Raw genomic sequence first — 17532 nt, forward strand, 5'->3', positions numbered from 1 at the left:
CAATAATTCAGCTTGAAAATTGTCAGAGGTGAGGGAAAGCGCAACACAGATTTCTAATTGGGCTTCATGTCGTATCCTGACCTGTCCTTCCTCAGAATTTCTTCTGAGAAAATAAAGCCCTTTAAAAGGCTTCGTCGGGAAATCAGGAGAAGCTGACAGTTCTCCATATTTCTCAGGAGACACTCGAAACTTTGCAGAATGTGGCTCCCCAGGGTTTTCATAGTACAATTCTCTTCTCTTTGTCAAGTGAAGATGTCACTGGGGAAAGAAAAAAAAAAACAAGAAGAGAAGAGAAAAAAAGGTATTTTCTGGTACTTCTTGAATTTAGATGAACCTTAGTGTTGTATTAAAGGGCTGCCATCAGCCGTGTGTAGATCTCATAAAATGTTTTATAGCTTCCTGTCTCGCTCATACAGAATATTTCATGGTACATAAACACTTCTACTAATAATTTAAGAATAAATAGATAGTGACATTAGTCACAAGTCTAACCTCTAGTTGAAACTTACGCCGTTATTGTGGGGTTTTTTTTTTCCTAAGTGAATCATCTTGTCCAAGGTTAGGCTTTTTATACCTCCACTATATATCTAGACTGTGCGGCGGTGCAGATAGGGAACGTGGTGGTGGCATGCATTAAATCCCTCTAATTCAGAGGGCACAGAGCCAGCATAAAGCAACAGAGCCATCCCTGAAGGAATTGAATGTAAATTTGATGGTTTAAATAAGGCCAGATGCCTTTAAAAATTATTCTAAAAGCCTTATCTTTAATGTAGCTCTGAACTCTTTTTTTTTTCCTTTTTTCTGCTTGAGATAATGATGTTGCCTTTACAAAATAATTATTAAAAATAGCTCTCATCTATTGTGGGGAGACAAAAATCAGATACTTTGACTTCTATAAATCACTGACATGTTGGCAACTGAAACAAACTTTTAGAAAGCAGATGACTGCAAATTTGAAGAAAACCTTCATATTTTACTGTTAAAAGCTTTTTAACTGTCTAGAGAGCACTCTGAGACACTACATTAATAGCCGTTCTCAGTAATCAAGCCCCACTATACTTATATACTGGTTTTCCTAAACAAGATAGATAGTAGTGGAAGAAGAGCTGGAAAGATATATAAGGAAAACTAAGGAGTAAAATTATAATACTAAAGTTTCATTGTACTTCTTATACTTCACTTCTATATTTCTGATTGATAATTCATCTTAATTCCAATCGGACATACATACTGGCACAACAGTCTTATACCAATATTTGTGTCTTTCTAGGCTAGTCTTCATCCAGATGCTTTGCAGATTTTCTTACTGATTTTGTGAAGATGTGATCTGTCAATCTTTGGTGCTTGTATGACTTTGATTACTGTAAGATCTGAGCGCCTCACATGTATTTATGCCTGCAGCACTGCTTTGAAATAATAATGTATTGTTATTTCCATTTCTTCTGTAGTGTAGAAAGGCTAAATGACTGGCCTGACTGTTGTGAGAAACCTGGGATGTTTCAGAAAACATAGATTTCCCAAATCCATACTGATGCTCTCAGCTCAGAGTCATCTTCTCTCAGCAGTGAAGATGATAGGTGTACTGGAAAGCACATAACCCAGCTCCACAGGTTAGGAGAGAAAGTGTCAAAAACAGTATCCAACTGCATCTACAAGAGGAATTTGAGGAGGAAGAATGCAATCACTCAATTTGGATCCCATCGAGGACACAACACTTTAAAACTTTCCATCTGAAGTGTGCCACAGCCACTTAATGACCCTGTGTAGAAACATAAATGTTACATTTCCACCAAAACAGGGACTGTGGGACACTATTTTTTTTTTTTGATTTATGCATCAGAAATCACCACAAGGGACATACTCAATAAAAAAAAAATCCTACTTTGGCAGTGCCAGAATGTTCTTACCTTGATCTTCTGCCAAACTGTCTTTGCATAGTGCATCAGAGCTGCAAGAAATAATAGGAGAAACACAGTTAAGAAATGTAAATGTCCTCTTTTAGATGGGGCAGCAGCTGCGATAGGTGTTCACAAAGATGTTAAAGTGAAATGTTGACTTTTAATAAATGAACCAGGTCTTAATCTAACAAAGAGAATTAAGGGAGTGGATCATCTCCCTTATGATGAAAGGCTGAGGGAGCTGGGGCTCTTTAGCTTGGAGGAGACTGAGGGGTGATCTCATTAATGTTTACAAATATGTAAAGGTCGAGTGTCAGGAGGATGGAGCCAGGCTCTTCTCAGTGATGTCCAATGATAGGACAAGGGACAATGGGCACAAGCTGGAACATAAGAGGTTCCAAAGAAACGTAAGGAAAAACTTCTTCACTTTGAGGGTGAAAGAGCACTGGAAGGGGCTACCCGGATGGGTTGTGGAGTCTCCTTCTCTGGAGACATTCAAAACCCACCTGGATGAGTTCCTATAACCAGACTTGGAAGAAGAGAAGCTGTACGATACCTGCAGTGAGATTCAGATAGTCAAGTGTCAATAAAGCAAGTTGGCTTCAAGGAGTTCAGTATAGCTCTCATTTCCATAAGTATTTAATTAATCTGCAAAATAAATAAATAAATAGAATCCTGTTGCCTTCCTTGTACTGACTTGATTTCTTCAGATCTGCAAATGAAATGACAGCAACTGTGTGAAGCCCAGGTGAAAATACATTTGTAACATGACTGCAGAAGAAGAAGGAAGGCTTTTATTAGAGCAAGACGTTTCTTCATTAGCTCCCTTGCTCAGATTAGTGTGTATCTGCTTATCAGTACAAAAATCTACTGCATGTGCAGAAATTTTGTAGCTTCAAGTAAATTATTTGAGTAAATTAGACATGATCTGTCTAGTGTTCTCCATGTCACCTTGTCCTTATTTTACTGTTACCAGAATTTATATTCCTCTGTTTTGGAATGTCAATGTTTTTTTAGTCCTCAGTTTTCACTGTTCAGCAGACTTTGGTGCAGAGACAACACAAGTAAATTGAAGCAGTTATTAAGATTGGAAAAGGTGTCTTTGAAAGTCAGTTCCTCTATGGAAGTTGCTGTTCTTACTCATCTTGGATAGTAGCAAAATTGATACAATTCTTCTGTTGAGGGCTTGTTGAAGTCAACAGTTGAGGTCAACCTTGAGGTCTCCTGCAAACTCATATGATCCCACTTACCTCCTCACTCTGCAAATCAGGCACAAGCCCAAGAAGAAAAACATGAGAGATTCTTCCACTGAAAGATCGAAAGCCACAACACTGAATATTACCAGGTAAGGCAAAATAAAATTACCTTGATCTGAATGAACTCGGCAGCATGTCATTTGTGAATATTTGTTTTTCCTATTTGTCAGTTAACTCATGATTATTTACACACTTTGATGATCAAAACTTTATCCTCAAGTGGCAGTGAAAAATGGCAGTGAAATAGTTAAAGAACAGTCCCTGGAAAAAAATCATCGAAGGAATAGCCAAAGCTCTATCCACACATGGGTTATGGGAACAGTACAAAAAATTATTCCACCAGGACTCTGGAGTTACAAGTTTCTCTATGATCAAATCCCATTAAACCTCTTTGGACAGTTGTCTATGAAGCAGACTATATTCTCGTGTCTGTAACTGGGACTTATGTATGCAATTAATAGTGCCTTGGGATGGTACCCTACCATCAAACTAAATGAGAAGAAGGAAAGTTTTGACTATGGACTGTGAGAGGATGTGTGGCCATGCTCGCAGGTTACTGCCTTCCCAGTGACAGTTATGGCAGTGAAGATTAAATATGGTACAAGCAGAAAAACTTTTGAATTTTTTGGCCAAAGTCCAAACCTTCCCAGTTTTTGCCACAGCAAGTTCTTGTATGTGTTCTTTACAGTGCTGAAGTTGGGCTTATAGGTGATAACTGGATTCATTTGTATTTTGTTGAGGCTTGTTTTGCACTTTGGTATGCATTTGTGGTACATAGTTTAAAGGGATTTTTGCATCTTAGTTGGTTTCTTTGGTGGTCCTAAAGGCAGGGCAAAATTAATGCAGCACTTAAGGATATTAAAGGTTATTAAAATTTTATTCATAGATGAGTACAGGCATAGAGCATTTATTTATTTATATGCATCTATATTAAATAAATATATATATTCATATTGTTCAGGAAGACTGAATTCCAAAAAACAGCTCTGCTTTTACAAATCCAAATGCAAAGTTGATCCTGTTTCAATACCTCTCTCTCTGCAATTAAGTAGTTTCTCCTTGTAAAGATAATAATTTTTACCTTGTGGAAGTAATTTAGTTGTAACCTTTTGGTTTATTTGCTGTCTGCATTATGCATTTTTTTCCTGAACAAAGTTTAATGTTGCACTATGGATCATTAAGATATTGTGAAACCTGATAAAGTTTTAGAAAAATCATCTCTGATCTCCTGTATGAAAAAGGTATTTTCAGATCTTCCAGGAAGTGTGATGGGTTCCTGATGGTTCATTGGGTTCATTTAAATCCACTAGAATATTATTTGAGAGGGAGAGATCTCAAAGGTGTTGTAATTAAGTCTCCAGTTTATGCACTGAGGGCAACAGCAGGTATTTTTGTAGCACTTAAATATTAAAGGGAATTGTCAGAGTTAGACACCACAGAGATAGCTTCTTTCTCTCTTAAAATGTGTCTGAAATTTCCTTGTATTTTATGATACATGAGTCTTAGTTGCCAATTTCTTCCTTCAGACTCCCAAAGGTAAGTGGATTGTGCCCTCTGGGGGCTCTCTACTGCTTTAGCTTAGATGTAAGGGTAGTGGTAGTTTCTTTTTCTTTTCTTTTCTTTTCTTTTCTTTTCTTTTCTTTTCTTTTCTTTTCTTTTCTTTTCTTTTCTTTTCTTTTCTTTTCTTTTCTTTTCTTTTCTTTTCTTTTCTTTTCTTTTTCCCTTTCTCTCTTTAGCATGAAATATCACATAGATTCTTTTTCCTCCTTGTGTCTTATGAAGGAAGAAATTTATGGCCTTTTTACATCAAGAAGTCTAGCTTTTCCTGGTGTTTTATTGCTTTGAATATTTGAAACATTTCAATCCCAGACAATAAATATTACTTGATTATTGTTTTCACATGGATAGGCTATTCCTTCCTGTTTTTGTATCCAGCTTTTTACTAGAAAGTGACACCCAAAAACTTCTATGTACTAAAAACATTACTCTTCAACTTTACTGGGAAGGTCAGAGATAGTTCCTTGATTTATATGTAATATACAAGGAGAAAAAAGTTAAAATCATCTTCTATTATTTTAATCCTGTAATGATGCAAACTTTCATCAGAAAGGTGCTTATGTTCTATATCAAATCTTTTTTCCACTGAATTAAGTGATAGCTCTTGAGGCTTGGGTGGGAGAAGCAGTGAACCCCAAAGGTAGGTTTCAAACACCAGCAACTGGTAGTCTGCAGCTGCAGAGATTAGGAGTTTACTTCAAGTTGGTCAGATGGGTGTAGGTTTTCTGATCACCTGGGTCAGTATTTTGTTGCTCTCATGGTAGAAAGAATTCCTTGTCAAGTGGGAACTGTGAAATCCAATCTGAGGTTACACTTTTTAATGCTTTCTATTTGTGTGAAGGCAGTTGGCTCCTTGCCATCTGTATGGAGCACCAGTTCTACAGTACAAGTCATGGTGGTCAAGTCTATCTTGCAGTCCCATGTCTGATTTGACAGCCAGCAGATAAAGCAGTATGTAAAATCTCTGGTCAAGTATCTAAGGTTATAAGAATATAAGAGGCTCATGTTTTGCTCAGAAGCACTAGATTGTCTAGTTTTTTTATATTGACATTTTTTTCATGTCTATCAGGCAGGACCCTGCTACCTGTGCTCCGTTAACCATCTTATTATCAAGGACTTCATATGGATCTTGATTGCAGAACTGGATCCTAGATAACCAATAAATATCCCTGTTTCAGTCCCTGATTGAATGTTTCATCCAAATTCAATTTCTATGTAGCTATGAAGAGAGTAATCCTCACGTGTTTCATGTAAGTCTTTGGAAGTTTATCTTCAGAGATGCATCAGACAACTATCAGGCTGGATAAAGGTTTGATATGAGGATAAGAAAAAAGATGAAACCTTTAAAAAGCGTTCACCTGCAGCAATGCCCATGAGCCAGTGATTCTTTCTCTCCTTGCTTTGTGCAGACAAAGGGAACCAGAGTCTAAATCCATTCGGAAGGAAACACTAGTAAGTACTTGTTTAAAGTCTTTTTTAAGTGTTGTTATGTCTTTACCCTCTCTCCTGCCTCGTCCTCATTTGGGAATGTTGAAAATAACATTGTGTTCTGTGCTGCCTTTGTCTGTCCTTTTCCATTTGGTAAACATGGAGTTTTCCCTCCCTGTTTCTTACAGGCTTTCAGCTAATTCACCTTTTCCTGTTTACTTCCTGTCAAAGGTGTCATTGGTGATATCACTCCAAGTTTGGAAATAAGGAGTTTGCTGGTTTTCCTAGCTCCTTGCTGCTTCATCTGGTATTGATTTTTGCATCATACCAGATTTGGCACTTCTACTGATGCATTTATTTATTTTTTTTTAAGGAAAACAGGTGCTTGCTTTTCCTTCTTAACAGCACATTCTGAAGGAAAAGGCACTGAAATGTCTTTCTGGAGACCTGGGCTAACATCCCCAACTATCAATGCCTTAGTTCATTACAGCTGTATTGTGGGAATGAATTTGTGAACCTAGTCTTTTTTAAATAGTTACGATAATAATAATACTGAAAAGATGATCATACAGAAGCTGAAAGTAATCAGCAGCACTCTTGGAGGGTGGTAATCTACAACCATCAGTGAATCTTGCTAGCTAGAGCTAATACCCTTACCCTTGGGTCCCTCACAATTTTATTGCTGCTCTGTAACAGGATGTGCAACTGCTATGCATTAATACGTTACTACAGGTTGGCTAGTGTAAACTCCAGGTGTTGAGAACATGATTTATTCTATTAGTTTAAAAAGGTGTTTTCTATGGCCATATTAAAAATTATAGTAACTGTTGGGCTTGCCACTGCACTGTGTGTGGCACATGCCAATTTAAACCTGTCGTTTCCTCTAATTTAAGGGTGTGTCCTCAGAAAATCATTAATTTGGGGTGGAGTTGGGGATCATAGTGCAGCTGTGGCCTATTAACTCCCACCTGGCTGTTAATCCCTGTAAGGCACCTTCCCCAAAGATATCTTCTACTACTATATAGTATACTACTATATGGTCATTGAAGCAGAGACCAAAAATTACATTTTTGTGTGTATTTTGTATTTCAGTCTAGTTTACATTGCATTTTTAATTTAGAGTGAATTGTACCTATTATACGACCTGAACCCGGTAGCTGATAGGGCCGCATTTGTTGTGAATTCACTGTCTAATGGCCTGCACTACAAGAGCCCAGAATGTTCCTGTGGGCTTATGTCTGAAAGCAGCCCATATTCTTGCAAACTGCAATGCTGGAATAAGCAGGCATGGGCTCCTAATTTCTCCTATTTGGGCTCCTCTCTGCCAGTGCAAGACTCAGGAGTCATGGCCGCACATTAAGCTCAGAGGCCTGATTCGATCTCTGTGGCATATGTGTTTTTTGTGTGTGAAGGTGGAGTGACTTCAGTGTTTCCCAGATGACTTCTAAAACCCCAGGATTACCTGTGTAACACCCTTGCTGAGAACCCCCGAGCTATCTCTACTGCATCCCTTCCATATGCTTCTTTGAGGGGTTTGCTTAGGGACAGGGTTTAGTGATGGACTTGGCAGTGTGAGATTAATGGTTAGACTTGATGATCTTAAAAGTCTTTTCCAACCAATATGATTCTATGATGTTACCACTTTCTCACTCTTGAGTGCTGTTAACTTTATTGGGCTTTACCAGCTTACTTTACCAATGCAGCCAAGCAAATATCAAAATCATGCATTTTGAGAAATCCACATCAATTCATCTACCCAATGCTGAAAGCAGAGGAGATAGATCAAGAATGTTACATCAGCCATGTAGTGAGTTACATTATCTGATGCCACACTACTTGGTCTTCCAGTTCTTCGTGCCTTCTGTCCATACAAGTCCTTGTTCCAGAGCTGGTTTGAGATGACCTTGGAGAAAGCACAGAGACGACTCAGGTCTACACGTGACCCATTCTTGTGCACTTGGGTTAACTGTGACTTTTTTCCCATCTGTCCTTTCTGTAGTGTTGCACAACCACAGTATCTTCTAGCAAAGTCCCAGCCTTGCCTGGTGTAAAATTAACTCCTCTTTTTCAGGCATCTTGAGAGTGGATTATCTCTGTACACTGCACTGAGCTACCAGCAGCCTCTGCCCAAGTGATGCTGAAGCACAAAGCGTGGCCAGAAGTACATCAAGCTACAGGGAATCATTCGATCACATGCAGAAAGCCTATTGGAGAGCTCCCTATCTTAAGCAGAGTCCTTTATACCTGTTTTTTTTTCTAGCAAAGTCTATCCAGCCTGTGTTTAAAGACCACCAAGGACAGAGATTTCACAATATTGAATCTGCTGATGTTCTTGATCCTCGTAGGGTTGTTTTTTCCTGGTTGGTTTGAATTTTTCTTTGCAGCAATGCAAAGACATTTCTTTTCCTACCAGTGACGACAGATTGTACCAGTGCACTCTGTAACAGCCTCTCCATGCTCAAAAAGGTATTTATATCCCACCAAGTCTCTCTCTTTTGGCTAATAAATGTAACTTGATCAGCCTGTCTTCCCAGGTTGTGTTTTCAGGATTTCCAGCACCGCTTTCTGTTTTGACAATGAGACATTGATAACTACTCTCTGGGTACATATCTGGGTACATATATCTATAACCTTGTCCCCACCCTCTAGCAGTTTTATCTAGACCCATGTTTCCCTCACCTGATTAGGAAAGTGAGTATGAGGCAGTGTCAGAAGCCTGCAAGCGCCAGTGATGAGTCTATTGCTTTTTCTTTCACCATAGGGCTTGTTACCTGTCACAGACATCCCACAACAAGTATTCAAATGGCCACCAAAAGTCACACTTTGCATGCTCAAGAGTAGACAAAGGCTTAGTTAAAAGCAGAGATTATTCAACCTATTGGTGTACCAGGCAACAGAAGGATTGAGATGCCAGAGTGTCAGTAAGAGACTTGCAGCCAGATGGGCATCACAAGCAAGAGACAGACCACATCGCTTCAAAATCCCGTGCTCTCATCATGAAATGTCTTCATACTGATACTGGTGGCCCTGGGATAGGTTGATCAATGCTGATGGGCAACAATTGCAGTGTCTGCTCTTCTAATATACACTGTAGATGACCTGTCATCTTAACATTGATAATCAGGTGTTTTCCCCTGACTTTGCTCAGCAGGTCGACTGAGATGAATATCATTTATAGTGAAGTTAAATGCATTTCTAGTGACTATCTAATGGCTCTTTTAATTTTATCTGGCTTTTCCAACTTTGAGCATGTTGTTGTTACATGCATGGAGAGAGACAAAGTGCTTTCATCTGTATGATCTTCCTTACTGATCTGGATAAAAGAGCTTCATCAGTTTAATTTCCAGGTTTTAATTTCCTGCATCCTGCACCTCTCAAGGCCATGAAATAAAAGGAGCTTCATCCTCAGAGCATGCATGGGAATAGCAATCATGACTTTTGGATTTCATTTCCAGCTCTCTCTGCAACTTCATCAGTGTTACCATCACCTCTGCATGCTTCAATGACCCCATCTGAAAAAATAATAACGTCTTACTCAGTTCACCCCTAGCTCTTAAGATGACTTTCAAAAGAAGAAGAAATCATCATTCCAGTTTTATAGATGGGGAAACTGAGGCCTGGTAAGGGGAAATGACTACTGTTAGCTTCCCACAAGGCACCCTCTTCTCAGCCTCTTTGCTCAGTGCTCAGGGACTTGTCCACTGGACCAGACAAGTGCTGGAGTGGAAATAAATATTCCTCCTGATGACTGTGGTCTCTGTGGTCAGGGCTGAGGGTCGAAACATTCGCACAAGGCCTGCACACAGAAACCACAGAATCCCCCACAGCTCCACTGCACTTTATTAAAAGTCACTGCTTCTGTGAAAAATGGATTTTATAAGAGTTAGGTGCCTTAATTATAAAGACATGTGAGTTTGAATGATTTCTTCCTTGCTAACCATTTGTGAAAGCCTACAAATGTGAAAAGTATTACCAAGCCTATTTTTAACGTGGCTATGGAGAGGCTGTAGTTGTTGAAAACCAAATCCTATAGGATCCTAATGAGAAAAAACAGTGATTCTTTAAATATGGTTAGTATTGTCCAAGTTTAGCAACGATGCTGATGGTACCTGAAAGATGAGAGACACAGAAGTCTTGTGGTAGCAATCGTGTGTTAAATAAAAGATAGGAGCAAGTGAAGTATAGGCCTAATTTTGGAAATCATACAATCATAGAATCATTTTGGTTAGAAAAGACCTTTAAACTCAAGTTCAACCACTAACCTCACATTACCAAGCCCACCACTAGCCTATATCCCTCAGTATCTCAGCTATACGGCTTTGCAATAGCTCCAGGTATGGGGACTCCACCCACCTGGGCAGCCTGGGACAGGGGCTGACAACCCTCTCAGGGAAAAAGTTCTTCCTAATCTCTATTCTAAACCTCCCCTGGCACAACTTGATGCCATTTCCTCCTGTATTATCTCTCATTACTTGGAAGAAGAGACTGACCCCCACCTCACTGCAACCTCCTTTCAGTTAGCTGCAGAGAGCAATCTTATCTCCCCTTTGCTTCTTGTCAAGACTAAACAACCCCAGAAATGGGTGAACGGTCAGTATATGGAAATAAAAAAATAATTTCAGAAGGGTGCTGGCCCGTGTCAACAATGTGCAAATTTTACATGTGTTTTTTGCAGAGCTGTAACTTCTCAATAATTCGTTCTGTTCCTGTGGTTTATTACATAAACTGTCATCTAATGGGGCACACAAATAGCATGGGATCCAATGGATGCAAGATCCAACTGAATCCTTGATACTGCTTCTCCATGGATTGTGACAGATTTGGGGCCTGAAACTCATGTCTGTAAGCTCTGCAGGGGAAAATACACATCCTTCTGGCAGCCTTATTGCCTACATCCAGTAACAAGGGTTTCACCCCTCTTATAACAAGACTAGACACTAGAGAAGGAGAGCAGGCCAAAATCAACATTAATGTTAGAGTAGTAAGTGCTAAACTTGGTTGGAAAGGAAATTAAAATGACGAAAAGGAAATATCCCAAATAGAAGGAAGGAGAAAGAGAGAGTGCTGTTCCCTTTCAGTTAAAAATAAGGAATAAGGTGAGGCAGATGGATAAAAAGGTGACATACCTGCGGATAAACGTTTTTTTGTGGGTTGCATTTAAGACTGGTGAACATCATTATGAGAAGTTCCTCAGATCAAACATATAACTCCAGTTTTAGCTCTAACTCTATGATTCTTCTTCCCCTTATGACTTCTTATAGAATTATGGAGACCTTAATCTTGGCATAAGGTCTTCAAATAGTACCACTTCATTACTGGATAAATCATTATAGTGTTAAGTGACAGTACAAAATGTACACCTTATTTTTAGTCAACTATGGTTTCTCCTTATTTCTCCACTGTTGAATTATGTCAATTTTGAGTGATGAGTTATGTCTCCCTACTCCAGTATCATAAATATTCTATGCATATAATTTGTAATTACATTGCTTCTTAACCATTTCTTAAATAAATAAAAGTCTACATTTCTGTAGTCCAAGGCATATTTTTCCAGACTTAATTATCAGAAATCTGTCGACTTTTCTAATTTCATCAGCAATTTAAAAAAATATATAATCGGCAGAACTGCATGTTTCTTCCCAAAAGCACTCTCAGTCATACCATGGGTAAAGGTAAAATCTTTTCCCTAGTGGTACTTAGTATTCGAATAGTTAAGGGTTGGTTTACATACACCTTGGCCATCACTTGACCTTGAGAGTTTCATTGGCTTTGTGGGTGGTGGGAGCAATCTTTGGAGGCCATCAGATGTGATATAGCCACATCAATGCCATTAACTTTTCAGTCTGCTAAACAGCATGGACATATCTAAACTGACTGTTAGAAATGGGCTCTGGACACAAATTACTACTTGTGATGCAAACCACACGTATGTTTCTATGAATATAGTTCATCTCTAGGTATATACAGTTACATTTATGGAGACTGCGTTGCTGTGTGCCCAGGTAGGTATGCACATACGTACGTGCACATAGATATGAATATATATATGTTGCATGTATGAACACATCAGTGTGGTATTTTTAATAAATATTAATAAAATCTTAATCATTGCCCCTGTTAAAACAAGTTAATTATATTGTCTAAAAAAAATAGCTGGTCTTAACTCTTAGTTGACCTCAGGTCCAGAGCTGGCCTTCTGCACAGAATGCTTTTTCCTTTAATCATTTCTTAAGAATAATGATGAAATCTGGTTTAGGATTATTATTGCAAGGGACTGGATAGTGTCTAGAAGAGAGATACCTTCAGATCCTTTACCTTCTGATTCAGCCAGACACTAAAAGAAATTCCTTTGCTCCACAGTGAGTTGGCAGTATGAGAGGTGTGAAGATTGTGAACCAAAGAAAGGCAATATCCTGCTTCCGTATTTTTTTCCCATTTAGGAAAAATAAGTGGATTTTAGTACCCAATGTATTTCTTGTATGACCCTGCAATGAAACCTTTTTAATTGCTTACAGTTTGGTGTGCCTGTACTGCTATGAGAGATAGCAATTCATTCATAGAAGTCTAAAGAATTTCTACAACATTTCTTTGTCTCCTCTTTTTTTTAATTATAAGAAACTTTATAAAAGCTCTGAACTATAAGCACATTTATTTTAAATTCCTTAAAGTTAAGGATTGAACCTGATGGTCATGAGATGCTTCACACTGTAGTAGAAACGAATTAAAAAAAAAAAAGTGGTTTGTTTTCATGTCTTTTTTATTTCTTTTATTGAGTATCATTAACGTGCCTCTGAAAATAAGTTTTTGTATAGCAGGCTGAAGCTGAAAAACATCCCTTGAAGTAGCCATTGGTACCAAGCTGTCAAGGCACTACCTGCAATCAGACATAGCAACACTGAAAGGTTAAAACTTCATCTTTTACATATTAAACTACCAGTGAGAACCTCTCTCTGTCTTCCCTCTACATTTTTGTGTTGCATTCATATGTCTTTCACAATGCCAATGGCAAATTTATTCAGAACATCCACTAGCCTGAAATAAGCTCCACAGCTAAAAGTGCAAATGAACTTTTAATTCCTCTGCCAAGTCCAGACGTGTAGGCATGGCATACATAGGCTTATCCACTGATGTTTATTTAAACAAAGAATTTAAAACTATTGAAATTTCTTGGAAAAGACAAAATTGTTTAAAAAGTTTAAAATAATGATGAATAATGGCATGATTATGATAACAGACTGTAAATGTACATTGGGGAATATAAAATGCTTACACTGTAGCTATATATTTAGGGAGAGCAAGTAACCCAATAAGTTCAACTTTGTGCCTAATCTCTCTTGCACACACTGCTTTTAGAGTTTGAACTTGCAGTCCTCAGTGCTAAAAAGGAATCTTACTATTACTTAAACCTAAAAAGTAGTTTTGATGATGGATCTTCCCAAGTCTGTGGACAAACCACTGAGGCATATCTGCACCTTCCTAGATAGTCTTTAAACGGTGACAATTCAGAATTCTCCTGCCACTGCTAAGACAGACTCTGCCTCAACGCATGCTCTAGTCCTTTTCTGGTCCACTGCTGGCACAGAAAACAAATGGTATTTAAACCTCACTGTTTCCACCTGTACGTTTTGCTTGACAAAAGAACAGCATGAATTTCTCATTGCTCTATTGAAATGTACTGGTTTTATGATTAAACCAAGCCCTTAGTCATGAGGCTCTGACACATTAAAGCCTAGTATTGAAATGTGGGTTAATTTTTCTTTCATGACAAATGTAGAATCTCAGTTTTTCACTATAATCACACTTGTCCGAATTGGGAGTCTGAGTCATGAGTTTGTCTGACGTTTTTGTCATGGCCAAATCTGCAGTCTATCAGGAGACCTAAGGGCTCAGGGAGATTGAATACTTAAGAGGATGTAATTGGAAGTAATAGGGAAATTTGGAGAAAGACATTGGAAATATTTTTTTTCTGCTTCATGAGTTCTCTGGTCATGTATCTTTATAAATTTTTATGTTTGTTTTTAAACCTAATATAAAGTTCTTTCCAGTCTAACCTGTGGATAAGATAGAAAAAGGCTGCACTGTGAAGATGAAGCACTGGCCAGAGTAGATACTGGCTAACTTAGAAACCAAGCCTGTGGTTATAAGGCTGTGTTTACCATGGAGGGAATCAAATTCAAGCTGGTTTGACACTGGAGGTGTCACTCTTTAGAGTAACTCTTAAATTTGAGCAACTGACCTGGAAATCTTAAATCCGGCTCTCTCCTCCCTGACACAGACCATGAGGCTGCAACAAGGAGACACAACTGCCCTTCTCACAGTGTTCCTTTTATTCAACTTTTATTCAAACATGACATAGGAGAAACTTCAGGTTCAGGAAAAAAAAGTGACAAGGTAATTTGGCAAAATAATTAAAAGTACATTGCAGAGAATGTGTCTGGTTGCAGAAAACAACAATGGTTGGGCAGCTGCGATATAGTTATTTACACTTCCTTACCAATTTGCCTGAAGTAATCTGCATCTCCTATACCCATAAGAATATAAGTACTTTTAGTGTGTCCCTAATATATCTTCTGACCAACTAATAATAGTATGCTTAGGGGTTTTTTTTTTTTGGAGAATGACAGGTGGTGAATCTATACTGAAGTTCCATGTTTTTTTATGAGAGGTACTGTCATAGGCCACAGCTCTTGATAAACAATTGAGGTGAGCTCACAGTCTTACACAAGCAAGTCAAGTGAAGAGTGGAAGAGGGACAGTAGATAATATAATCACAGAATAGTTTCAGTTGGAAAAGACCTTTAAAATCATCAAGTCCAACCTCTAACCTTACATTGCCAAGCCCACCATGAACCCTCAGCACCTCAGCTACATGACTTTGCAATAGCTCCAGGGATGGGGACTCCACCACCTCCCTGGGCAGCCTGGGCCAGTGTCGGACAACCCTCTCAGATAAAAAGTTCTTCCTAATCACCAATCTAAACCTCCCCTGGTGCAACTTGAGACTGTTTCCTCTTGTCCTGTCACTTTCTAGTTGAGAGAAAAGACTAACCCCCACCTCAGTACAACCTCCTGTCAGGGAGTTGTAGAGTGACTATGTTTTCCCTCAGCCTCCTCTTCTCCACAGTAAATATCCCCAGCTCCATCAGCCATTCCTCATCAGACTTGTGCACTAGACTCTTTACCAGCTCCGTTGCCTGTCTCTGGAGACTCTCCAACACCTCAATGTCTTTCTTGTAATGAGAGGCTCAAAACTGAATGCAGCACTTGAGATACAGCCTCATCAGCACCAAGTACAGAGGGACAATCACTTCCCTGATCCTGGTGGTCACACTGTTTCTGATACAAGCCAGGATGCCATTGGTCTTCTTGGCCAACTGGGCACACTGCTGGCTCATGTTCAGCTGGCTTTTGATAAATCAGCTGTTTCAAACTGGCAGGGTGTAGGTACCAGGTTGAGATGGACATGGAGTCGAGGTTCCCAACAAATTGCATTCTGCACTCTTGTGTTCTCAGTGATGTAATAGCTCCTGTGGCTCTTTCTGAAAATATTTTCAGAAGCTTCGGGTGATGTGCACTCTGCTAAGGAATTGCTTAATACTACGATCCCATGAGGATTCGGGGCTTTAATGTTTTGTAATCACTTGATTAATTTCCTCAGAATCATATCTTACAGAATCAGCTGTTATTGGTTTATTCATCACTACAACTGTGATGGCTACACATTCTAACAAAATACCAGAGGAGTTTATTTTATTAGCTTTAGTTAATTTTTATATACCAATCCCTGAGTAAAACGATATTACTGCAAAAGTAGAGGGGTTTATGCTGTCTGAGTTCAAATGCACCTGTGTTGTCCCAGGAAATCTTGGAAAGTTTGGTTGGCTTACTTTGCTCAGGTTTGGTCCCATCATGAGCTTTCTAATTTTTTGACTACTCCTCGTTTCTTTCTGCAGCCAAAATGAGGCTATAGGTGAACTTTTAGTGTGGAGTTCCACCCAGTATTGACATCTCATCTCCTTGTCACAAACTCTCCTTCCAGCCAATGGAGAGAAATAGATGCATTTAGGGAGTAATCAATCTGACCTATTTTAATTGTCTGCTTTAATATTAGATGAATTACACCCTATAGACATCCATTTCTTTGAATTGAGTATGAAAGGAGAGTCAATGTAATTGTCAACATTGCAGCTGTCTACACTTGAAAAGATGAATGCTGCCCTTCAAGCCATATTTAAACTTATTTATGATGAGATGCATCTGATGGATGATGAATGTCTATATCTAACCTGACTGTCTAGAATGTCTTCATAGTCAGAGCAAATAAATAGACTTCTAGGGTGGAGTCTATCCCACATTATGGCAAATATCTGAAATAGTTTAACTCCTGACTACAGGAGGGGGCCCAGAATGATTAAAATTTAATTCTGCTGTTGATATATACACCTAAAATCACATGGGAAAAAATCCATTCCCAGGAAAGGCACCTGACATTTTTATAGTGCTGTAAGCTGTAGTCACTGCAGAAACACTTTGTCACTCTTGATACTGATGGTCCCAGCACAAGACAATCGCATTTGTGTCTAAACTTTCACACAAGCCTTCTCTAGGGAACTAAAAAAAAAACCTGCTGCAGAATGATGCTAGTGTAAGAAGTCCTTATATTTCATAAAATACCAAATTAAAACTATTCTTACAAAGAGCCTCACTTAATGTAGTGCTACTCTTATTATTTATAGTTTTGTCCACAGATTAGTTCATGCCTAAATTTGAAAATGTTTTTTGATTATTCAGGCACACTGTGAGCTTTACTTTTCTTTGTGGTATCTGTGTAGCAAACCGTAACTAAGATATGTGTTTATCAGATAATCAGATTCATTAAAAGCAACATTTAATTGCAGTTCCCAGCCACTGTAAATTAAGTGGAGATACAATGTGGAAAGGAGAAGTTTCTTATATATCCTACATAAAAAATCATGATAGAATTAAGATGACTACAGCTAATGGAATAATTTACCACAGAGAATTGATTAAAATATACCCCTTTTACCTACTGAGGGAATAGAGCTGAGCTAAGTATATTTTTCTATGCAGTACTTACTTGGACAAATATCATTATGAACTTTTTTGCCTTCTGACTTATTCACGAATAACAAAATTTGAGACATGTTGGTCAAGCCAGTCACATGGTGCTATTCCTCCTCACTTCACTGAAATATTGCTGCAGATGCTTCTGGTACAAATCTCCAGGTACACATCCTTAAGATTCTGTTCCTCTTTATGCTCTTCCATTCAGCCCTGAAATGTGCTGTCCTAGCCCATTTAGGCCTGTGCTGTTCAATCATAGGAATGTCCAGATGGAAGCTGAACCCCATTAATTATGAAGTAAATTGTAA

This window comes from Colius striatus, chromosome 2 (genome assembly GCF_028858725.1).
Source record: "Colius striatus isolate bColStr4 chromosome 2, bColStr4.1.hap1, whole genome shotgun sequence".
Classification (NCBI taxonomy): Eukaryota; Metazoa; Chordata; class Aves; order Coliiformes; family Coliidae; genus Colius; species Colius striatus.